The sequence below is a fragment of the Arvicola amphibius genome, chromosome 5, assembly GCF_903992535.2.
Source record: "Arvicola amphibius chromosome 5, mArvAmp1.2, whole genome shotgun sequence".
Taxonomy (NCBI): Eukaryota; Metazoa; Chordata; class Mammalia; order Rodentia; family Cricetidae; genus Arvicola; species Arvicola amphibius.
The window spans coordinates 114,214,250-114,238,769 of NC_052051.1; the positions used below are offsets into that span (position 1 = coordinate 114,214,250).

A 24,520-nucleotide genomic window follows, 5' to 3' on the forward strand; every position below is an offset into this window, starting at 1 on the left:
CACAACTGTTTTGATTTTCTTCTTGGAGTTCTTCGAGAGTTGAAAATAGATAACCAAGAGCCTATTACACTTATTTTCATTTTAAAGACTGAAAAACAGAAGTTCAGGAACAAACCCACATTCACACAGCTTCTGAGTAACAGAGATAGGGGTCAAACACAAGGGTATCCAGGCATATGTAACATGGCTGCAAAGCATGGTGCCTTGTAATAATCTGCCCAAATCAAAATGCGTATATGCACACATACATAACAGGTGACGTAAGAAGGTATGTATAAGGACTTCTTTCTAAAAATGACCTGATGCCTTTCAAATGATTAGGCTAAATAGCATGTGCAGCTAAGGGCCTATTTTTTGCTGGCAACTCTAAGGATTTTTCATTTATTCTAATCAAGCAGAATTTGCTACTTATGAGTGTTTCACAAGTCAACTAAGAGTAAGATTTGTTAAAAATGCACAAGTTGAAGCTATTTATCAGACAGCTAATATTACCAGATGGCAAGGATAAGAACACGAAAGAGTTCATTGGGCAGATCTGCAACCCCTGTTCATAAGAAATGAGGGAGGAGTGTGTTCTCCGAATACTAAATGTTGTAGGATGCGGAGACACCTAGACACATCAGAACTACTTGAAGTCATACATAAAGTCATGCCTGGTCACCCTCCCTACCTTTAGTCCTACTTATTGTCGTGGAGACATTATAGGTTAGTTTGGCGAGCTATGAGCTAGCTTTAAATATATCTTCTCATGAATGACATTGGTTGGTGTAAATTTCGAGTCACATGTGAAACGGGAACATTTATGGGTTATTTCAGGTTTCTTCTTCAGATTCAAAAAGATGTTAGGAATGTATGTCCCTAATGCGCGCGCGCACACACACACACACACACACACACACACACACATTTACCATTAGTCAGCAAGTAGAATGCATCTAAGTTCTTTTTTTCTTTAGTATTTTTTTATTTTTGAGCATTTCATACATGAATACAATGAAATATGATTGTATGTAATCCCCATTTACCCCTTCCAACTTTCTTTATACCCCCAACATATCTCTCCTAACTTCATGTCATTTATTTTGGTAACCCACTAAGTCCAGTTAGTGTTGCCCGTATGTGCATGGGTGTGGGGCCAGGCACTGGAGAACTGGAAACCTACCAGTTGCCACATCCTCAGGGGGAAAAAAATCTCTCTCCCCCACCATCTGTCCGTTGTCAATAGCTTCTTCAGAAGGGGTGGAACCTGGAGGTCATCTAGCCCAACTGTCCATGACCCATGTCTTTGATGGAGATGGATGATAAATTTCCATTGCTCTCCTTCCTTCCTGGCTGCTGACAGATGACTCATAGCCCTCGTGAACTGGGTAGGGCTTACATTTTCCAATTACTCCGTGGTGACCTAACCATGCTTTTCAAAGTGCCTCCCCCCAACAATTACACAAATTTAAAAGGGTTCTTCTCTGCCTCCTGCCCTGTCCTTTGTACTTTTAGGCATTAGAACTCAAAATACGTTTTTTGTTGTTTGGAGAGAAATGGTGTAAAGATCAAGATTATGATTTAGAGTGAGAGGTGAGCTGCATTCCTAGGCCAAGACTATTGAGTGCACAGAGACAAATATCCTGAACATGTATCTTTCAAATCGTTCTCTCTGTAAGCTGAGTATAACAACACCTTTGTTGTCGACTTGTCGTGAGAACAAAAGGAGAAAGAACGGCTGAACACAGCGGTTGGGAGGCAACATCAATGCATAGGAGTCAGTTTACCCCTTTCTGGTAAAGGACTTCAGTGGCGTGCAATCTGCTGTCTGGCCTTGATTTATAGCCTCCTGATTAGAACTCAGTGGTTTCCATTTGGAGGCCCAGATGCGGGTCCTCTGCGGTTACCTGGGTCATGCACACATGGACATTGTTCAGTCACCCACTGCTACCCTCCCGGACATGGGGTGAGGAGGGCTTATTCGTTGCTCCCTGAAGAAAAGGAAAATGCTTCTCCAAACTTGGTTTTCAGTCCCAAACAAATCCTGCTTTTTTGCTGGTTGTATCATTCTTAGTGGTGCATGGTGAAGGTGCAGTTGCTTCTGGAAGGTTTGTTTCTTGTGCTGTGGCCCCTTACACTTATGTCAGGGTTCTTCTTGTGCTTTGCCACTGTCCTTTTTATGCCAACATGGGCAGTGGCTGTGACCATATGCATAAAGGAGCCTGGCCCTGCTGAGCCCTGCTCCTTATTCATGTGTGTGCTTCTTGGAGTTCTTCTGCTTTGTTGGTAAGCTGTTCGTTTAATTTCACAGTCCTCAGAAGCCTAGATAAAGAAGCTGTATTCTGAGGGGGGATCAATGGAGGCATCATAGGTGATGTTTTCTGTAGGATAAACAAGTCAGGCATTAAATTGGTTAATTCTGATTACTGCCCCTGTTCTTCAGCCTTGCCTTTTGCGTAAGCAGACCTGGATCATATGCCTCCTTATTTCCCTCCAGCTTCCCATGAGACTGAGCACAGAGAAAATTAGCTCACCAGTGAATGCACAAAATACAGTTACAGCCCCTGCAAGGGTGGTGGAATGTGTTTTAGAGAGAGGGACATTAAAGGGCCAGACACAGACAGGTGGGACAACTTTGGAACTTAGCTTGGGCGAAAGCCCTGAAAAAGACTTAATGAATATTCTCTTGTGATTAATTCCCAGAGGAAATCCCTGCCTGCCAGGAAACTGGTTTGGCTGTCTGCAGCGGGTCGGGCTGCCCTTACCTATCAGTTCTTCAAGGCTCCTCTTTGTACAGTTCATAGAGTCTCAAGATGTGTGCTACCAGATGTGTGCAAGTGGACGTGATAGTGTACACATCAGCACGAGGGAGGCAGAGGTAGTAGCAGGATCTCATTCCAAACAAAACGACAATAAGAAAAAAGCCAACCCTACCCACTAAAGCAAAAGTAAACTGTATTTTAGAGTGGGAATTCCGTCCAGCTGAACGTGCAAGGGCCGCGTCCACGAAGTCAGCCGAGTCCACGGAGTCAGCCGAGTGCACGTGGAAAGTGGGCGGTGACGATGCATCTGCACCTGGCACAGACAGGCTTTTCCTTCCTCGCCACTCCTTCCTACGTAGTACGAGGTGAAAACGTGGAGAGCGTTTCCACTGTACTAGGCATTGCCGGTCATCTGCAGAGAGGACTACGGAGGGACTGGGACGTTGCGGACAGTCACTACACCATTTTGTCTGTGACTTGAACACCAACTGAGCTGGGTGTCTGTGGTGGTCCTGGAGTCCATTCCCCCATGGGTAACAGGGAGTAATAACTGTTCTATCAGAAGAGCTCAGGGAATGCCAAGGCACACAGCACTGCCAAAGATAACGTTGGAGCTTGTGAAGCAAGGCCCAGGGGGCCTGGGACTAAACAGTGAAAGATTAATTGGGCGGGATAGGCTCTAAGGCCGTGAGGCTTAGCTAGAGGACTCGGGGTACTAGACTACTCAAAGTGTGGTTCTTGGAGAGAGTACCAGCACCTATGGACTTGTTAGAAACAGAGAGTGTTCAGAAGAACCCTCCATATGTTCTCAGTGCACCCTAAAATTTAGGGATTGGGCTAGAAGTGGGTTTGACAATTCAGGTCTGTAACCTTGCCTACTCAGGGGGCTGCCCACAGGGGGCTGCAAGTTCAAGGCCAACATGGACAACTTAGAGAGACAGACTCAGCATAAAAAGTAGAAAGAGCTCTAGAGTGTAACTCGGTGCTAGGGCACTTACCTGTCACGTGGCACGTCCTGGGCTCAATCCCCAGTGCTGAAGTCACAAATCAATAACAGCAAAAATAAATTGGGTTAGCGTAAATATTTCTGATGTGGCCTGTATGTTTAGAGGCTCGGAAACTGTGAGGAAGCCATCTGTTTATGATTCTTGTGGGAAGCCAGGGCCTTTCCCAGACCCGAGACATAATTGCTAAACACTGAAGCTCTGGCCTCTGAGCAACCTTCCTTGGATTTTTTTGCCGTGCCAATGGTTGTCGTATGTCCCCAGGGCCTCTCCATGCTCAGTTTCTTTCTCAGAAAAATGGACATAAAAGTAGTGACTTCTTATGACGTCATTAGAAGAATTAAGTGACACAGTACACAGCGAAGAGTCCGTAGTCCATAGTGAATTAGATGACATAGTGAAGAGTCCAAAGAAAAACATTTAGTAAAAAACAATTTCTAATGATTTTTTTATGATTTCCCATAAAAGAAATGAATCTATCCTTTCTTTACCTTCAAAATGTTGACCCGAGTTTCTCTTCAGGGAGGCTGTGCTGCTGGGATTTTATTTAAGCGCCTGACTCTCTATTTCCTTGTAGGATTGCTTTTGTCCTGGTTTGTCACATCTCTTTACTCTGTGGGAAATGGACACGGTTATGTGTCCTAGTTTTACAAGGGGATCCAAGCGCTTATTCATTTTTATAGATTTTTGCCTTTCTGACCAGGCCAAGTTCTCAAGGAAAGCCTCCCATCTCTAATCAGTCCCCCGAAAGAAACCATGTCCTGTAAGTTTTTTTGGAGTCCATTTAGGAGCGCTGTCAACATCTTTTATGTCATGAGTGAGTGCAGCCTTGGGCCCTTTGGGGAGACTTTAGAAAGCAGGCTGCTCCACTAACCTGCTCACCCTGGACTTCAGCTGTTGTCATGGCAATGCCGGCCCTGGTAGGTGTGTATATGTCCTTATTAGGCTAAAAAAATGATTTCAGGGATCTCGTGAGTGGGGCAGCTCCTCTCTGTGTCCTTTACTGTCACCTTCCGTTTGACAGTCCAGGAAACGAGCTCTGTGTAGTGACCTCTAGCTGAGGAAAGCAAACCCCTGGAAGATGCAATTTCATTGTCTGGGAGTGCAAAGCCCATTATTCTTCGTGGAGTTTTCTATGTAGCCCATGATACACAAAGATGTGCTTGTTCTGGGCTGGCCTGGAGGATAGTATCAAGGTGGCACGGGAAGAAGGATTAACCCAGGAGAAGCCAGGAGTTAAGTCTTTGCTACCTCTGTCTATACGTCCTTTCTTCATCTCCTGCTTGGAGGGATCTGCACCTTCCATTTTTATTGACTATGTAGGTTAAAGGACGAAGTTGGGAATGTGCTGGTGTTATGAAAATTTTATTTGTATAGTAAGTAGTTTCTTAGATAGTTCTATACCTCATGTTTTCGGTATATTTCCTTTATACCAGTTTTTCCAGGATTGTTAGCTCAAGACAAAACACAGCCAGGGTTGGAACTCTGACATACGCTAAAAGAAATTCTTCCTTCTCAGTGACCTCAAATGGAGACCCTAAGTTAAATTCTCCCTTTTTAAGGCTCTTTACAACATTAGGATCTCCCTAGCAGAAACCTGACCTTGTATGGAAATCACCCAACCTTGTATGTACCCACGTGTGCTTCTTGACACACATTTTGAGGACATACACAGAGAGGAGAGATGGACATCAATAACTGTTCCCAAAGGCTGCAGTTTCCTTTGGATCCTGCAGATGCAAAGCTGGGCAAGAAACAGGACCTCATTATAGTTTCTTTGGTTATCCTTGATACATTTAATGTGGTGATTACATTGGAGCAATAGAGTATGGTACCTGAGGAACTTCCTCCTGATAACTTTTGACTATGATTTTGGGGAAAAAATCATACATTTTTTTCTCTTGTTCAGTACTTGTGTGGAGCCAGCTGTGATGATACACACATGTAATCCCAGCACTCAGAAGGAGGCTGAGACAGAAGAATTGCCAGGAGTTCAAGGCCAGCCTGGTCTATATACTGAGTTTCAGGCCAAGCTATATAGCAAGATTTAATCTCAAAAAAAAAAAAAAAGAAAGAAAAGAAAAGAAAAAGAAAAAAAGAAAGAAAAAAAAAACATGAAATACTCTTCTTTTTCTTGTTATGTTCTTTCAATGTTTTTGTTGACTTCTTAAAGCCCTTTATCACCAGAGTCAGGTTTCTGCTAGGGAGATCCTAATGTTGCAAAGAGCCTTAAAAAGGGAGAATTTAACCAATTTTCCTCTTGACTCAGCTCAAAGACCAAAGACAAGAGGCTGCTTGTTGTTTGAGAGCTTTGTGGGGAAGAGGAAAAGAAGGGTGGAGTCTGCACTTCTTTCTGTGAGGAAGATCACTAGGATTGTTTAGATTAAGGGTCTGGGAACTCCTGTTTGGAAGGCACTTGGGCAAGAAAGGTCTGCTTCTGACCCGGTTTACAGTAGAATTCATGACAATTCTACTGACCATTCAGACTGACTTTAAGCATTGCAGTTCCAGAGCCTCTTGCTTTTGGCCTCACCCACACTGGCAGGCTACAGACTAAAGCCTGCCATGGAGATAGCAAGGGACTTTTGTGGCAAGAATTTTTGGAGACGGTCAGCCAAAGGAACTTGAGAAATTTATCTTCCCAGAAGCAGTCAGCTTTGCTGTTGAAAAGGTCACTGCCTAATCTGGAGAAACATATGCAGTTCAAGCATTGGCTGTAGACCAGGGGTCTCTTGGGAAGGGTCATCAGGCTTCCGATAGCTGGAAATGAGCATGAGGATTGTAGAGGGGATTTTCTCTGCCTTGGCACTCGAAGACTCATTGCTCTCAATCAGGAAAAGGGGAGGAGGCGGGGCTGGAGGCTATTCTACCCTGTCTACCTTCTGAAGGCAGGCAGGGCCTCAGCAGCAGTCTTGGTTACTTCTAGAGAGAGGACTCGGCAAAGGATGGAGGAGCAAGTACTAGAGGTGATATTACCAAAGGAAATCCAGGCAAAGGAATGTTTGTGCTCCTGCTTAAACAGGAAATGGAGAGCTTTGTAGAAGATACACCCAGGAGATGTAGCCAATGAAATCTGAGGTATGCAAAAGCAGCTTTGGGTGGCCAGATTTGTGTCTGCAAGAGAAAAGAGACAATGAGAAGTTGGTTGTTACTAGAGTCGTATCTCTTACCTGATGTACCCCAAACCCTCAGATCAGAGGTTAAAAAGAAAAAAAAACTTAAAAATGAATGAGGGTTGCTTTGTAGACAAAATCCTAAACAAGCAAGGGCAGTGTTGACGATTCAAGAAAATTCAACAGTGAGTTTATGTCCAACGAAAGTCTACCCTGTGTTCAGAATTGTTGTTCACATGGCCTGCTAGACCAAAACTAAGTAATGAAGTGCCATTCCCTAGGTCTTCTCATTTGTGTTTTTTTTAACTCTACAATGTAGATACTGTCTTGCTTAAGAACACACCTCTCTCATTTCTGTTCCCATAATTACCTGGAGTCAGATGGATACCCTAAAACCCCTGAGAGGGTGAACAACTTAGAACAGATGCTCATTTGCCAACCTGCATGAAGAGAGCCTGGACTTGCGGGGAGATCACTAGTGTGAAAGCAATTCTGAGGAAGACCCATGTGAGTCTGTAAGTTTGATGATGAGCCACAGAATACAGAATTTCCTCTCCCCCCCCCCGCCCCGCTCAAGTCTACTAGGAGAGCAGTTCCCTACCCCCCCTCCTAGGACTGAATATAGAACTCAGCACCTGTGTGTGCAAGGCAAGTGTTCTGCCAACTGAACATATTAGCAACCCTCTTCTCAAGAAAACAAAATGAAACAAACAACAAACCGCAACAACCCGGAGCCACAGAAACAGCTCCAGGGAGGTTTTCCTAGTGTATGTATGAGTAGGAGGGTGTGTGTGTGTGTGTGTGTGTGTGTGTGTGTGTAGGTGTACGTGTATGTGGAGGCCAGAGAACAACCTCAGGTGTCATTCCTCAGGTGCTTTCCACCTTTATTTAGAGACAAGGTCTCTTACTGGCCAGCAAGCTCTAAGGATCAATCTGTCTCTGCCTCCTCCGTGAGGATTATAAGCACGCAACGCCATGCTTGACTCTTTTTCACTTGACTTGTTTTTTGTAGAAGGAACGGCGGGGCTGTGTCCCGCCACCCGGCTAGCTTTACCCAAAATAATTATACGGAAACTGTATTCTTTTAAAACACTGCCTGGCCCATAGTTTCAGCCTCTTATTGGCTAATTCTCACATCTTCCTTTAACCCATATTTAGTAATCTGTGTAGCACCACGATGTGTGGCTTACCAGGAGAGATCTTAACCTGCGTCCATCTCGGAGAGGAGAAGCATGGAGACTCACTATGGCAACTGCCTGAAGCGTCTCCCCACTCCTGCTACCCAGCATTCTGTTCTGTCTACTCCACCTACCTAATTTTCTGTTCTCTTAAAGGGCCAAGGCAGTTTTCTTTATTAATTAACCAATGAAAGTAACATAGATAACTCTCCTCCATCAGTTTTTAATAAACATCAGTCTGGGGATCAAACTCTTATCTCTGTGCCTGTAAGACAAGCAGTTTACCAATTGAGTGTTCCCCAAGTCTTTACACAACTTTCAGACATGCATTATCATCCCCGTGCTTCAGAGAGGAACCTGGGGGCCGATGTGAGGTCAGTGATGTCCTTACCTCGCACAGCTGATTAAGGTGTTCAGCTCACTTTCATAGCCTCAGAGTCGAGTAAAATGCCTACACACACCAATGCTTAAGAAAAAATTGTTGAATTCATTAGTGAATACAGTGTCCCAGACATATTTCAGCCCACATCTTCCTGCTGCCAAATCCTGTTCACTTACCATGTTTCTGTCACATTGTCCCCATGGCAGGTGAAAAGAATAGTTTGATGGCGTCATTGTCCGAGCTTTAGGCCAGTCAGTGGCCTGTACTGGTTTCATGTCACTACTATCTCAAGTTAGCATAAGTTTTGTGGCTTAGGGCATCACAGATGATTACAGTTTTGGAAGTCAGAGACCCAAATTGGGCTAAATTATGGTGTGTTCTAGACACTCAAAGCAGGGCACACTTCCCTCCAATTGCCAATAAAGCATTTAGTCTTTCCATCTGAGTACCCCTCCCCCCACACATAATGTCTGTATCTGCACAACCATTTAGGTATTCTCTAAGAAATATACAATTCCTTTGTCATGTTTCCAGTATTTTTATGTATCTTCCCTGGCAGAGTAATAATAGCCTTTCTATTACCGGCCTGTCTAAAGTAGCTGAGGACCTTTCTGTCCCATCTCTCAAAATTCTTCCAGTGTCTACCCATTGCCCAATCCTAAGACCCCTTTTACATTTTTAGTTACTTGTAACAGCATCATTCTGCTTAGGGGTACAAATTACCCCTCTATATCCAAAGACCACCATAGCAAATGAACACAAAATAGGTAGTTTATAACAATGTAAATTGATTATCAAATAGTTTTGAAGATCAGAAACCCAAAGTAGGCTTCACTGGCTAAACTAATGAAGTTGGAAGGGCTACATTTCTTTTAGAGGCTCTCTAGAAGGACTCCTGGAAGCTGGGCATGGAGGCACATAGCTGTAATTCTAACGCTGTAATGCTAACCACTGGGAGGCTCAGGAGGAAAGATGTGGAGTTCTAGGCCAGTGTGGGGGGCATAGTATGGCACTGTCTCAAAAGTCATTAGAAGAATAAATAAGAGGACCCGTGCTTTTAGAGCTTTTAGAGACTTGTTTCAGCTTCAAAGCCAGCAATGTGGCATCTGCAAACCTTTATCTTTAATTTCTAAGGACATTCTAAATGCACTGAGCTTGCCTTGCTAATCCAGTATAATCTATCTCAAGATCTTTAATCATATATGATTAAGATCACTTTTATCATGCAATATAATATATTCACAGGTCCTGGACATATGGACCTCTTTGGGATATGGGCACAGCGTTTTCCCTACCATGGGGTCTTTGGTGTTCAGGCAGAGGCATCTCTCTGTGTGTGTGCATGTGTGTGCTCATAGTTTAATAAAGGTGAAAGTAAATTAAGGTGCATATTAGGAACATAAAGTGGGTATAGTAATTACAGACTAGACTTTAAATCCTTTCTGAAAGCTGCTAATTGCACTTGAGACCAATTAATAATCTTTCCCCTCCAAATCTTAACTAATTAAGAACAGATATGAGGTTGGTGTGATGGCTAATCAGGTGAAGTAGCCACCTTGCAAGCCTGACAACCCAAGTTCGATTCCTGGAACCCACCTGAAAGTGGAAGGAGAGAACCAGCTCTGCAGAGTTGTGCTTTGATTTCCATATGCTCACCATGAAATGGGCGCTACCCCCCACATCATACACACAATAGTAAATAAGTAAATATATGCAATTTTGAAAACAGATGCAAGGAACTGAATGATTAAAGTTAGTATGATTATTGCTGACAAAGCTAGTCTGAAGACTATCATCAGGCCTCCTTTTTCCAAAACAAAAGGGATGAGAATTAAAAAGTTATCTCTCTTCCCTTGTGGGAAGAGAGAGCTATCCTGGTTGATGGATTACTCAGCACAGGTTGGGAGACTAGGAAAGAATTTAGGTGAGGTATATTGTGACTAGGTAGTAATCGCTGATACTTGGCACAATCTATTTAAAATCAGGCTCTCCATGCCCCTCCTCCCCAAATGGGAGAAACAGTTATGTCCTAGGAACAGTAAACAAAGGAGTAGCAGTCAGGGTCTTTTCCTCCCCTGTTCTTTCCCATGCACATCACCCAAAGGATAAGAGAGTTTACCTGGTGGAAATTCCCCTCCCTGTGGACATGGAAAGGGAGTCGTTCCCACTACATTTTCATGTTAAGACCTAAGTCTGACTGCTGTGCTCCTGGATTAACCCTGTTCTAATGACTGGGGAGAGGCAGGAGAAGACATATCCCAAATCATCTGAAAGCTTGTCTCAAATCATGGGGCATGGTAGCTGCTGAAAGGTCACTGTCCACGAAGTGATGCCAGGAAGCAGTCAATGCACGTGGCCTGTCTTCCCTGCTTTTACCATCTGTGCCTAGGAGGAAGGAATTAAATGTACGATCAGGATTTACTTGAAGAATGGAAGAGTAGCCAGGCGGTGGTGGCGCACGCCTTTAATCCCAGCACTCGGGAGGCAGAGGCAGACAGATCTCTGTGAGTTCGAGGCCAGCCTGGTCTACAAGAGCTAGTTCCAGGACAGGCTCCAAAGCCACAGAGAAACTCTGTCTCGAAAAACAAAAAATAAAATAAAATAAAATAAAATAAATAAATAAATAAAAATAAATAAATAAAAAGAATGGAAGAGTAAGAATTAAGAGCCTGATGCATAAGTGTGTGTGTGTGTGTGTGTGTGTGTGTCGCGCACACAGTGTGTGCATGTGTGTGCACTGGGGGCCTGAGGAGTAGGAAGTGCTTTTGCCAGTATTCATTATCTTTCCGGGTTTTCCTCAAAGCTATTCCCTACATTAGAGACAGGAGTGGGGTAATTTGATCCTAATGCTCTGGGTTCATATGTGCCCCGAGGTTTGATTCTTAGGTGTACTTTGCACAAGAGCCTGGGTTGACACCAACTTCCTCCTGAGATGTAGCAGGCAAGGCACTTCCAGAGTCTCTCTTCAATACCCCATCCTCCCACTGCTGATGGTGTTAAGGCCTTGGGGCCCAGGAGAGAGCCTCCTCAGGGGCAGTATCCCCTGTTAGCTCTGTTGTCCAGTGCTGTCCCTGAGGTCTGCTGTCCTGGGACTGCTTCCGTCAGTGGCCAGTGTCTCTTCGATTTGCTTCTGTTAGACTAAGAATAAGTTGATTCCACATAATTGCCTCTGGGAAATTTCTTTCGGGAGGATGGTCTTTTTGGTGTGTTAATCTTTGAATCTGGGGTTGTAGAGGTATACATTAGCTTCTGTGATCTTTCTCACTCAGGGTCACAACCTTGCCTCCAGGATAATAGCCTCTAAGTGGCTGTGATTTGAAAGGCACTAGAAAGATCTTCACACAAACCAGGGCCCAGGCAGGGTTTTACCATTCCATGGCTGGCCACCAGCATCAGCTCTTCTTCTTCTTGAAACCCTCATTTCTTCCTGTTCTCTCTCTCTCTCAATCTTCCACTGCCCCCACACAGAAGAAGCGAAATATCGCCCTCTTTCTAGAGCTACTTCCCTTGACTTGGTTTCAATATTAAGTTTGGTTGGGACCTTCTGTAGAACCATCAGCCGTTAAGTCAGCCCTTATATCAGAGCGAGTTCTAATTCAGTTGATACGATTAAACTGTGAAATGTGTAACGGTTCTTCCCTCATAGAGCAGAAATGTGAAAAATAAGATAGTGATGTGATACAGCCCTGTGGAGCCTGGGGGGGCAGTGCGGAGTGGGGGGGGGAGCTGGGCTCTCAGAACGCCTGGCTCTGCCGTACTCAGTGAGCTCACCCATCTTCTCTGAGAGGATCCCCAAATTATTTACAAAGCCGCCTTCTACAGCTGCGAATGACGGGTGCGTGGGGGCCTGGAGGATGGCACTGGGAGTCTGGAGACTGTGTCTGATATTATTTGGCATTTAATATGATATGTAGCAGAATGGAAAGTATGATGCAGAAAGGAAGAAAATTCCAGGCAAAGGAAACAATACATGGGAAAAAAAAAATAACAAGACGTAAATAATCTTGGTGACTAGGAGGCCTGCACGTGGTGGGTGGGGTAGGAAAGCGAATGGGGAATGATTTCAGAAAGGCAAACTACAGCCAGTTTTTACAGGTCTTAAATACTCTGATTTAAACAAAACAAAACAAAACAAAAAACCTGGTAGTTTTACTCTGGCAGCAGAGCCCCGGGGGTTGTTTTTTTTTAGGAAATGCTTTAAAGCTCGTTCAGCTCTTCCAGATCTTCAAATGCCAGCCTGTGAGGTGTGAGGATGAGAAGAAAAGCCTTTGGCCTCTCTCAAACTGTACTGGCTGGGTTTGTGTGTCAACTTGACACAAGCTAGAGACACCAGAGAGGAAGGATCCTCCGCTGAGGAAATGCCTTGGATCCCGTCAGGTTTTCTCAATGATCCGTGGGGGAGGACCCAGCCCATGATGGGTGGTACTATCCCTGGGCTGATGGTCCTGGGTTCTCTAAGAAAGCAGGTTGAGCAAGCCATGGGGAGCAAGCCAGTAATCAGTACCTCTCCATGGCTTCTGCATCAGCTCCTGCCTCCAGGTTCTTTCCCTGTTTGAGTTCCTGTCCTGACTTCTTCCTTCAATAATAAACAGCAGTGCAAGCCAAATAGACCCTTTCTTCCCCAGCTCAACTTTTGGTCATGGTATTTGGTTGCAGCAATAGAAACAAACCCTAAGACACAAACCAAGTTTAGGAACTATAAGATGGGGAAGTAAAGGAGAGGAAAAAAGCAATATTACCCCCCTCCCATACTCCCATGCTAATACATAGGGCTGGATTAAGAATGTTCTCAATCAATTTAGGGGAACCTGGTAGATAGTGTCGATAGTGAAGGCAGGTGTGATTAAAGCTGACTTTATATTACCACAGTTTACTGAAGTAACACTTCACAGTGCCAAAATTTTTGTACCACCAAATTGTGCAGAAATATGTAAAATGGGGGAGATTGGATAATGCATGAATATTGCTCTGGATGGTTTGTGTCAAGCACGGAAAAAAAATGCTACCAGCACTAAATTTAAAACTCTTAAATTAGCACAATGCCTGGCACACAAAGTAGACTTGAAATATTTTTTGCCACGTTAGATGGCTGCCGTTGAAGCATGTAGGTCAAGGTGGTGGCGGTGGTGAAGGTCTTCCATGCTCCTGTCATCTAGCTATGGAGGTGTTCTGACAGATTCTCCATTTTATGTCCTCAGTGCAGAGCTATCACTACCCGTCTAGAAATGGTTGCTTGAGGCTGAGAAGTGACACAGCAACACAGAGCCTGGGATCGCTGCCAGATTCCAAGAAGCACAGATTGGGATGCGAGTGGGAGGGGAGAGGAGAAAAGTTTGAAAGTGCAACCAAAGGCAGAGGCTGCTTTATTGGTGGTGGTGGTGGTGGTGGTGGTGGTGGTGGTGGTGGTGGTGGTGGTGGTGTGTGTGTGTGTATGTGCACTTCGGGGGAGGGCAGGGAGTGGGAACACTGCTGGAAGTGATTGACATGGGGCTGAAGGAGGATGCTAGCTGAGGGATCTAGGTCCAGGCTAGGATGGTTTCACTGCCCCCTGCATTTAGGAAGATTTCACTGGCGGGTCCCAAAGAAGACAAATAGTTAACTGTGGTGTTCATTAGCATACCAAAAAGCACTCTTGGCCTCTAGGCTCACTCAGTGCCTGTGGCACCTCCCAGAAATCCCCACCCCACGGCCCCCCACGCTAGCCTCTCCGTCCCAGGCCCTTCACTTCCCTTTCCCCAACTTCTTATTAAATAAACCTGCCAGTTTGGCCACGCGCACTCTTGGCTGGCTTTGACCTCTTTGCCCTTTTGGCTCTCTTTTCCTTCTCTTCCTCTCTCATTTTCCCCCCATCTCTCTTCTCATGGCTCAGTTCAATCTGGACCCTTCCAGATGCCTCTAGCTGTTCTCTCCCTCATATCTCCAATAAAAATTCTTCTCCTCAACCATACCTAGGAGCGAGCATGTCCTCATTTTCATATAATCACTATCTTGAGACTCTTAATTTCTCATTACCTTCCTCTCCTCCCTTTTCATGAGGCACTGTGAGGTATGAAGTGGGTCCTCGCTATCCACTATCATGACATAGTATCTTGAGTTTTGAGCTGTGCTGAACTTGTGTTTGTTTTAATCTTTTTCTCTGTATTTAGCTGTGAAACAAAAATTATGAAAATCAAATCTCTACTGAATTGAAACAATGAGTAATGCCTCTCTCTACCAGGCCCATAACAAGAACCATCAGAAGCATAGTGGCCATCTCTCAGAATGCCCGTAAAAATTTTAAAGATAAAATATAATTATATTATTCATGTATAGTAACCAGTATCGTACTATTTGCATAGAAATGTCATTCTCTCAACTATTTCCCTTCAGTTAGGCAGCCATTGTTAGCAATTTTGTGCACATCCTCCAAATAATTTTTAATTAATAATTTTTACTTATTAACTTAATACAGGATCTCTTTATGTAGCAAGGCTAACCTAGGATCTGCTGCGTAGCCAGGGTGAGCTCGAAGCTGCTTCCTGAGTGCAGGGATGATACATATGCATCACCATCCTCAACTAATAGACTTTATTCTTTTAAATCAGTTCACAGCAAACTAGAACAGGAAGTATGGGGGCCCCTCCCACATGCTCAACCACTCCTTCCTGTGAGTACTCTGGTCCAGGGTGGTAGATCGGTTACTGTTGGCAAAACTAGACTGGTTAATCCTTATCACCCACAGTCAGTAGTTCATATTAGAGTTCACGCTATCAAACCTTTAAAACACTTATCTCGTTCTATAATGTATACAGTTTTCATAAATCAGAATGGGATTTGCTTTGCATAGCTGTGTATAACTAGGCATATGTACACTTTTCAACTTTCTTTTTATTCTTTGCGTCTTTCACATCCTGCATCATCCCTTTTTATCTACCCTCTGCCCTTACAAACTTTCCCCCCAAATAAAATAAAATTTAAGAGAAGAAAAAAAAAGTCAGAAGAAAAAAAATCTCGTCATGGAGTCTGTGCTGTGACACAGTGAGTCACACAGTGAACCCTTTCATCCATGTATCTTTACTTGCAAGTGTTCATTGCAAAGAGTCTTTATTCTGGTTCGAGGCCCCTGGTTTCTGTTTCATTATCTATACTGGGCCCTCACTGGGACTCTTCTTAGTTATCCTGTTGCTGCCCTGTGTTGTGGAGATCCTGCGGCTTTAGGTCTATGGTAATGGCTCCTTCACATACTTTAGTAGATCATAGATGAGGGTAGATGCTGGGGTGGGTCAACCATAACCCTGGCTCTGGGCCTGGATAGTGGCATGGTTGTTCAGTCCACCAGCTGTTCCCTGTCCTCACCACCAGGGCACCAGGGCACGCTCTCCAGCAATGCCCTGGCTAGTTCACCTCTTGAAGGGATGAGCAAGGGGTGGGACCAGTGCTCCTGGTTTCATACCCTCAGGGTAGGCTCTCCCACACCAGCATCAGCAGAGCCAGCTCTCCTGTGTTGCCCAGGTGAGGTACAGGCAGGTCCCATCTGCCTGTGGCAGGTGGGGTGAGGGTGGGGGATCATTACTCCCTATATGGTAGATGAAGGTAGAGCCAGATCTCCCATGCTCATGGGCTGGTTCACCCACCCACACTCCCAATATTACCCCTCCACCCCTGTCAGTCAGTAGAGTCAGCTTTCCTGAGATGTCCAGATGTTTTTTTATACTTTTGTTTTTGTTTTTTTGTTTTGTTTTTGTTTTTCAAGACAGGGTTTTTCTGTGTAACAGTCCTGGCTGTCCTGGAACTTACTTGGTAGACTGTCAGAGACCAGCTTTGACAAAAATACTACTTACCTGGGTAGGGGCATGGGATTAGAAAAATAGTAAAAGATACCAAGATACAAGCGAATAACAAAAAACATAAGATAGTACCGGGAGGGAGTTCCAGTGAGTACTGAAATCACCCTCATTTAACTTCCAATTGCTTAAAATACCCCTGACCTCAAAGGATAGGAGTAAGATAAAAAAAACTTTGTTAACACGATACAAGGAAATGAACATACCAGTTGAAGGTTGTGGGCTGCATTCTTAGTTAAACATTCTGTTGCTTGAACAAGACAAGTCATGCTCACATCCTAGAACAAAACATTTTGTAGGCAAATCACTCCCTGGGTGGAATCCATTGTTATCTCCTTAAGGGAGTAGGAACTTTGGATCCCTAGACTTTTGTTTGGGGTAGAAATATATCTACTTCTCTATTCCTGAAATACAGGTTCTGGATACTAGCCACACTTGTTGACAATAACCTTGAGAGGCCCAAGCTCTCTGTTCTAAAGCTAGGTGGGACCTCTGTTTGAAGTAGAAACAGACAATAAACTTGAATGAATAGAGGTAAGTTCCAACTCTCTGACCTTTGGTCAAGGTAGAAACAGGCTCACATTTTTGGGCCTCCTCAGTACACCAGGCTGGCTTTGAACTCACAAAGATCCATATTCCTCTGCCTCCTGAGTACTGGCATTAAAGGTGTGTGCCACTACCACCTGGATGGTTTTTTTTATACTTTTTAAGACGTGTTTGTGTTTAACAAACACTAAGGCAGTATAAATTGACCTATGTCATTCTTTAATAAGGCAGATAGCACTAAGCTGTAGGCCTATAATTCAATTTATTTGTATCCAGTTTTCCTTTTAGTATCTTCATTTGTAAACAATGTAATATACGTATTTTTATACATACTATGTCTTATACATTTTCACTAATATTTGTGTAAGTTGTATTTCTAGAAGTAGGATTGTGAGGCCATAGGGAATGAAAATAACAACTTAGTGTTCTCTTATCTGTGGTTGTACAGCAAATGTGACACCTTTGCCTCTGACCCCACCCCCTGCCTGTCCTATATGTCATTTAATACAGCAACACTATCATTAAGAGTCTTAGCCTCCATACTGAGAATCCCAGAGCAGAAAGAGGAGAGAATTTACTTGTAAGCGACCATAGTAATTGTTAAAATGTACTCAATGTTTAAACCGTGTACTAGGTACTAACCTAAGCGTTTAGTCCATTAAGCCCATTATTATGACTGTTTTTCCGCTTAGGAACTTGAAATAGTTAGAATTTGTAAGGCCACACATCTAAAGAGAGGAGTACAGGAACTGAGGCATGGCTGTTTCATGTTCTGAGTGCTGTTTTAATGCATCATATCTACTGTCTCTAGGAAGGTCAGCGCTAGCATTATGCCAGTTACTCAAAATTCATTTACTTGAGGGTTGGGGATTTAGCTCTGTGGTAGAGAGCTCTTGCCTAGCAAGTGCAAGGTCCTGGATTTCTGTTCTCAGCCCCTGGGCTGATCTCTGTGAGTTTGAGGTCAGCCTAGTCTACAAAGCAAGTTCCAGGTCAGTCAGGGCTACACAGAGAAAAACCCTGTCTTGAAAATCAAACAAAAAATTCATTGACTTAGCTATCTACTTTATTGTAACTCTTCCACCTACCCATATTCACTTTCCTGATTTATATCCATACACACACACACACACACACACACACACACACACACACACACACGCATTAGCTTTTTGAGACAGGGTTTCTCTGTGTAACAGTCCGGGCTGTCCTGAAACTCACTTTGTAAACCGGACTAGCCTGAACTCACTGAGATCCACCTGTCTCTGCTTCCAGGTGCTGGGATTAAATTCGTGGTGTGCCACCACTGCCCGGCCTCCTCTCCATATTCTTAATGCCTGCCATATAATGGCTATTTTGTTGTAAATAAATAAATTTAGTGACGTTGAGTAATACAGCTCCTGAAGAGAAGGTATTCTATGCATTTCACAGATAGAAACCAATGTTAGCAAAATAGTATACAAGAAAGGAGAAGAAAGCAGACACTGGAGATGATGTTTGAATCCAGGGCTTTTGATACCTAATATAGGGTTAGCTTTCTACCATGTCTAACCAGGTTGCCTCTTCCAGCAGCACCAAGAATCCTTCCCTCTCTCCCTCTCAGCCACTTCTGTGCTGTAGCTTCTCTGTGGGTGGCCCACAGTGACACCTGGGAAGAGTGGACCCGCTGAGAAGAGGTCCCTAGAAAAGAGATTTGCTGGAAGTACTGCCCACAGAAATAAGTTAATAGCGGTTCTGTGGTCCTAAAGGAATTGTATGTACAAAGATAACTATTCTTTATTTCAGAGTCTCCTCATGCCAGGCGTTATTCTCTGTATTTATGAGTCTTGACTCTTTTTAGTGCCTCCAACCCCATTAGGTGGATACTGTTAGGGAACAACATTGTTAGGTGACTATGTTTTGCATATGAAAAGATAGGTGCCAGGAGGCCAAGTGAACGTGCAGGGTTTCACAGCGGGTAAGCAGTGGAGTAAAGGTGGCCTTTCAAATCTGCGACCCCTCCTGCAGAACCTGAATTCTAAGCATCCTGTTTAATTCAGGTGTCATCGCTGCCACAGAGGAATGGGGAGTGGGATTTTTGAGAAGACTGTAAAGGGAAATTCCTTTTTCTGGAGGACGTAAGCAACCAAGAAATAAAACAGTAAACAGGCAGCTTGAGCCCTGGCTGGGTTGTGGGGGGCACTGAAAGAAGTTTGCTTTGTGTTTTCAAGCTACAAGGTAGGAATGAGACCAGTCATTCCAATGTTTGGATCTGGGCTTGCAGCACATGCTGCCTTTATACTCTTAACCTAGAAATGGCAGAGTTATTTTGGGCACAAAGCGAGAGCTGTGGCTTTAAAAATATGCCAACTGTATTTCTCTCTTCCGCTCCAAGATTACTGAAAATTAGCCCAGCTGCGGCCCGAGGCACCAGACAGTCATAGAATCTTCTCCCAGATTGGCTCATCCCACCCAAAGAGGGTGAGACACCAGGAGTAGCAGTTCTGGTGACCCCTGGGGATCATCCTTCCACTTGCCCAGTTTGATTTCCAGTCAGAGGTGAACCCTCCACCCCTCATCTACCCTCCAGAGCAAAAGCTAGGCCAGCGAATCTAGAGCAAGTCTACCCCTCTCCACACCCCCCACCCCCGCCAGACTTTCCAAGGTGCCTGTGTTGGGGGAGGAGTAACCGTTGTCTTACTGACTGAGCCAAGAGCCTATGAGAGAATAATTCTTCAGCTTCATTATCAAATCCCTGTGTGATTCCGAGCAAATCAACTTGCTGTAATTTAAGCCTTCAGATTTTTATCTGAAAAATAAAAATTATTTAAATCCAAATTCAAATAAAGTTAATTAATTATAATAACTTTAAATTAGTCAAATAAATATACGTATGAAAAATATGCAAATAATCTGCCTGGGTCAAGGTAAGCATTCAACAGTCCTTTAATAAATGAGTGAATCTTCCGTTACTAGGAAGTAAGCTAATGAGGTTACTTTGTGCTAGGCAGGTGCTCTTTAAGAAGAATTACATTTAATCTCGTAACAACTGCTATCACCTGTTTTATACATGAAAGCAGGGGCCTAAAGATATTAAATGTTATGTGGAACATTGTAATTTACACCGTGTAACTAGGCTTAAGCCTTGGTATCCTGGTAACAAAGTTTCAAGCCTTGTAGAGCTGCGAATATATGCTGACTGTTGTTCGATTTTATGGGAATTCTTTCTGTGCCCGGTGTAGAATCAAGAAGCAGCAAGGAATTGAAAAGCGTGGTTGGTTGGGCCCCACGTAGTTGTAGCCTTTTCTGTTGACTTTCTGATCCAGGGCAGACCCGGTTTCTTGTTTTGTGAACTGCGGTTTAGGTTTGTGCAATTGATCAGAGGCTGAAGGGCGGTGCTTCTCCATTCAGACTACAAACCCAAGGAAAGGTGGGAAGAAGCAAGGTGGGCAGGACAAGGGGGGATGATTTACTTCTGTAGCCTGTTTTTTGTTTTTTAGCAGTTTGGTTGTGGATTTTCTGTTTTGTTTTTCCCTTTAGCCAGAACGAACATGTATGTAATTCTAAACTCTTGCTAAATTCCGATTTAAAAAAAAAAGACGGGCAAGGGGCCGTTTCTCAAAACTAGAAAACACAAAGGAAATCGGAGCCCCTAGAGAGAATACAGTGGCACGGGTGGCAGAAGCAGCAAAGGAGAGGCCGAGTGGCGGTGAGCAAGCAGCAAACCTCTGGATGTGCACATGCAAACCCAGAGCCTTTGGTGACCAGACTCTTCCCTCAGCAAGATCAGCAGTAGCAGCAGCAGCAGCAGCTCCACCGCCCCCCCCCCCCCCCCCCCCCCCCGCCCCGCGCCAGCAGCAACAGTCGGGGGAAGCTAGCTAGCTGGCTGGCTGGGCCGGAAGCGCCTGTAATCATTTAATAGCCTTTGCTGGGTGCACTGACGGATCAGAGTGGGCGGTAGGCAGTCTCCAAAGTGCTGTCTGGCAAGATAGTCCTCGGCTTTAATCACAATGATGGGTTTTCTGGAAGCTCTTTATTAACCTCGGCACTGAATCCCAGAGATGGTAACAAAGGGATGAATGGGGAGGGAAGGGGGCGGGCCTGAAACCTGGAGGCTGAGCTGTGATTTTCCTGACTCGCGCTCCCATTCGCGCCCCTCCCCCACCTCCGTTCCTTTCAGCAGATTCTTGCTCGGAGGCCTCATCCTGCCTCTCTGCCTTTTCCAGAGGGCTACAAAGCGGATAGCCGAAACAACTCCTGTACTAGTATCATATTTTAGGTTTCCAAAGGACCTTGATACACAGTTCAAGATGTGCTCCAGCAGTCCGCCTGGATCCTGGTTCCAGACGGCACCGGTTAGTAGAAAATTGGTCCTTAGGCCCCTCATCTACAAAACAGACACACATGTTAGCAGTTTCTGTTTCTTAGAGTTCTCTTTGCCTTTTATTTCTTGCGGCTCGGAATGGGGCATTAGAGAGCCGTTTACAGGCCTACCATTTACGGAACCATCTTCAGAACCTCCCCTGGCGTTGATTCCGCAGTCATTCCTAGTCCCTGAAGCACATCCCGAACCCATGCAGCCAGGCATAGTTTAGCCAGAAAGAGGAAAAATAGGAATTTTTGCTCAAAGACCCCTGGGTAGTGCCCAAGTGACTTAAAGGATTACATGAAGTTGCCAACCAGCTACTTACAGAAAGCAGTATTGAAAGTGAAAAGTGAAGGTTTGTATTTTCGGAAAATGCACGCTGTTCTAATTTTTAAGTTTAGAAGAAACTGGCCAATACAAAAAGAAAGAAAAAAAAACAAAAAGCATTTTTTCATAATTGTGATCCAACTTTAGTAAAACTTCTAAATCTTGAGTTGTCATCTGAATATCTGGAAGGGCTCTTCCTAAGGACCCAAACTCTTGTGGGCTTGGTATTTCCTATATCCTCTTCCTAAGAGCTAAGAAGCCCACTTATTTGCATTTGTGGGGTGCACCTGATCCTGCGGATTGAACTCAGGGCCTTCTGCATTTTAGGCAAGAAATCTATCACTCATCTATATTCCCAGACTTTTCCCTTCTTAAAAACTGTGGACAGGGTTTCACTACATGGCCCAGGCTGACTTTGAACTTGTAATACTTCTGCTTCAGCCTCCAGGACCAGCTCTTGATTGTGTCTCAGTCCCTGGGAGTATTGGGAGGGGCCTTTGGGAGCTCTAGGGAGGAGAGGAGGCATCTCTTGAAGGAGAGAGATTTCCTCTGTGAACCATTCGCTAGGAATGGCTTGCTGCTGGAGCTTGTCGCATCTTCCCTTACCATCTTCTTCAAACGGAATTAGATCCGTGGATCTGCTCAAAAGGCAGAGCATTTAACAGGCAAAACTAGCAGTCTTCAGGTCTCTTAGTCAAAGAACAGTTCTGAGTAGGAGGCCAGGAAATGCTGTCTGCTCAGATCCCTAAGCTATGCTTTCACTTCAGTGAGTCACAATGCAGATGCAGCTGAAGCCCTCAGAGGTGTTTTGCAGAGACCAGAATAGGTTAAGCAGCAGAGTGTCTAGGGAGTACTGGAGAAACCACACTTTCTCCTGCTCCACAGAAGCTGAACATATGGGGGATGTACCTGGATGGCTCTCTCGCCGCCTCTTCAGAGTTTAGCCTGAGTCAGGTAAAACCAAGGCTGCAAGCGAAAGCCAAGGAAGCTACCTGACCTTTGAAAGGTCACTTAGCTGCTGGCAGGTGGGCCTGCTGCAAGGCTTCCCTAGGTGCGTGAGGCCCCTTGTGTTCTTTTACTTCACAGAACGAAGGCCCTCTGAGCTCTGCATCTCTGGGTGACGACTGCAAGAGGGCCCTCATGTAGAGTCCAGACAATGGTCAGAAATTTTTCTGTTCTGAGCTTTAGTAAGGGTAACTAAAGCGCTCAGGTGGTGCTGAAACCTAATTTCACCAATCCTGAACACCAAATTCTAAGTTTTTTTAATGATTTATTTATCTTTATTTTATTTGCATTGGTGTGAAGGTGTCAGATCCTCTGGAACTGGATTTTTCATGAGCTGTCATGTGGGTGCTGGGAATTGAACCCGGGTCCTCTGGAAGAGCAGTCAGTGCTCTTAACCGCTGAGCCATTTCTCCAGCCCCAAATCCTAAGTTTTTAAACACTTTTAAAACATCCCTTAGGGCTTAGGCTATAGCCCAGTGGCAGAATGTTTGCTTAGCATGTACAAGGTCCTAGGTTCAATCCCCAGTTGTTCTGTTCTTTTTTTTTGTTTTTTTAATTAACATAATTTTTATTGATTCCTCGAGAAATTCCTGTCATGCGCCCCAATCCTGCTCCTTTCCCAGTCCTTCCATATCTGCCCTCACCTTCATAGTGTCCCCCCAAAAGAAAACTTAAAAATATATTAATTAAAAACAAAACAAAATAAAGTCCACCTTGCTCCTCTGTCTTTCCTGCCTCTCCAACAGCTCTTCATTCGTCTTAATGGCATTGGGAGCTGCGGTGTGTCACACAGTACACCCTTTGTCTGTTCAGCTTTACTTGCAAATGTTCATTGAAATAAATTTGTTGGTCAGGTTCAAGGCCTCTGGCTTCTGGAACATCATCAGTACTGGGCCCTCACTGAAACTCTTCTTGGATATCCTGCTGTTGCCCCAGTCATGGAGATCCTGTGGCTATGGTACTGCAGGACCAGCCAGCCCCTTCACACACTTCTGCAGGTCATAGGTGGGGTAGATGTCGGGGTGGGCCAACTCAAAGCTCTGGATATGGGTCTGGGTGGTAACTGATTTGGTCATTCTGGGCTGCTGGGACCAACCCCTCCCTGCCCACCAGCTGAGGGGCAGAGCCAGCTCTTCTACTGGCCCATGCCGTCAGGGCCAGCTCTCCCAACCCCTGTTTTTTCTTTTGTTTTGTTTTGTTTTGTTGTTGTTCTTGTTGTTTAAAAGTACTACAATTGCCCAACTAAAATAAATGAATAAATGATCAACAAATTAATAAAGCAGATCATGTGTCCCATTTGTAGAGCACTTGCTAAGCATATGAAGGGCCCTGGATTCCAAACAAAAATGAATACCTTCCCTGCTCCCCCTTTCTTTATTCTAAGTCTTTCAGAGTTGGAGCCTGTATCTGAAAGTTTAACAGCTGGATTCTGACTGAACTAAGCTAAGGATTGGATTATTTTATAGGAAAGGAATTAGTTTTAGCCTCAGAGGGGGAACAATGTCTCTTGCCCTGGAGTGCTGTAGCATTAACTCTGCCAAGGGAGTTGAGCTATGAGAAAAGGGGCTTAGGAGAGAAGGACATTTTCTATCCCTCTCTTTCCTGCTTGCTGTAATCTCACGCCTTATCTGCTCCCCCGTTCCAAGCACTGTATATATATAGTTACCCATATGTGGTACCATTTATGGAGCTTCCATTGTGCTGAGCATCAGGATTGCCACTTTGTATGCATTGCCTCACTTCCTTTTTGTACTTCAAAAGCATCATCAGTATAGAGTTGTTTGGTCTACCAGAATGGGTACCACTTCTACTTTTCACAACAACCCTTTCATCCATCAGCTTAACAAATATTTCTATACATGAGTGGGCTGGGAGTTATACTAGGCATTGGTTATACTGGTGAATGTATCTTTGCCTATATACCTTGCCTTTGAAAATCTTGCAGAATTAGATTCAACTAGGTGAAGAAGATACTAACTACTAGGTGCTTGGCCAGAATGATTATAGAATACTTCTTTGTAGTTGGAATTTTCTTGGGTCATCAGTGAGCTCCCAAATA

General features: G+C 44.3%; 1 protein-coding gene across 1 annotated transcript in view; it reads left to right on the forward strand.

Annotated features, from left to right (window-relative positions):
* Pcdhac2 (protocadherin alpha subfamily C, 2) overlaps nt 1-24,520 on the forward strand; it is a 45,813-nt gene that overhangs the window by 15,797 nt on the left and 5,496 nt on the right.